Source organism: Bison bison, unplaced genomic scaffold (assembly GCF_000754665.1).
Source record: "Bison bison bison isolate TAMUID 2011002044 unplaced genomic scaffold, Bison_UMD1.0 scf7180017858039, whole genome shotgun sequence".
Lineage (NCBI taxonomy): Eukaryota > Metazoa > Chordata > Mammalia > Artiodactyla > Bovidae > Bison > Bison bison.
The window spans coordinates 4,648-5,102 of NW_011488612.1; the positions used below are offsets into that span (position 1 = coordinate 4,648).

At 59.1% G+C, this 455-nt stretch overlaps 1 long non-coding RNA gene across 1 annotated transcript; it reads right to left on the reverse strand.

Moving 5' to 3' along the window:
* Positions 1-429, reverse strand: LOC105004313. The gene is made up of 3 exons (XR_827203.1): positions 326-429; positions 113-235; positions 1-36 (listed from the first exon to the last, which is right to left on the reverse strand). It is a non-coding gene; the product is annotated as an uncharacterized LOC105004313 (long non-coding RNA).
* Positions 430-455: the final 26 nt, after the last annotated feature.

Below are 455 nucleotides of genomic sequence, written 5' to 3' on the forward strand. Positions count from 1 at the left end.
CTCCAGGCCGCGCTCTGGCTCGTCCCCAATAAGTACCTGCCAGCAGGGGAGGCACGTGGGGAGCTGGCTGGCATACCTTGGACGCCCACCCCTCCCCCAACCCTGCACCTACCTGGATGAGTTTCTCACAAGTCACCCGCACATCAGGCTCAGGCTCCCAGCTATGAAGCTCTCGCAAGATCAAGTAGGCTCCCTGGTCCCTCACCTGCTTCCGACCAGGTGCCGTGGCTGTCAGCTGGAAGAGGGCAGAGGGTACCCAGGTGTCAGTGTGCTAATGTGTGTGTGTTGGGGGGGGTAGCATTAATGAAGCAGGACCCCTGCTCACCAGCATGATGGTCTCAATTAGCATCTTACGGATGTCAGCGTCAGGCTCTCGCTGCTTGTCTGGTGGCAGGTACTGCAGATCAACAGGCAGCCCTAGGGGTGAATTTGTGAGTCAGTGGGTCTCCATGCTG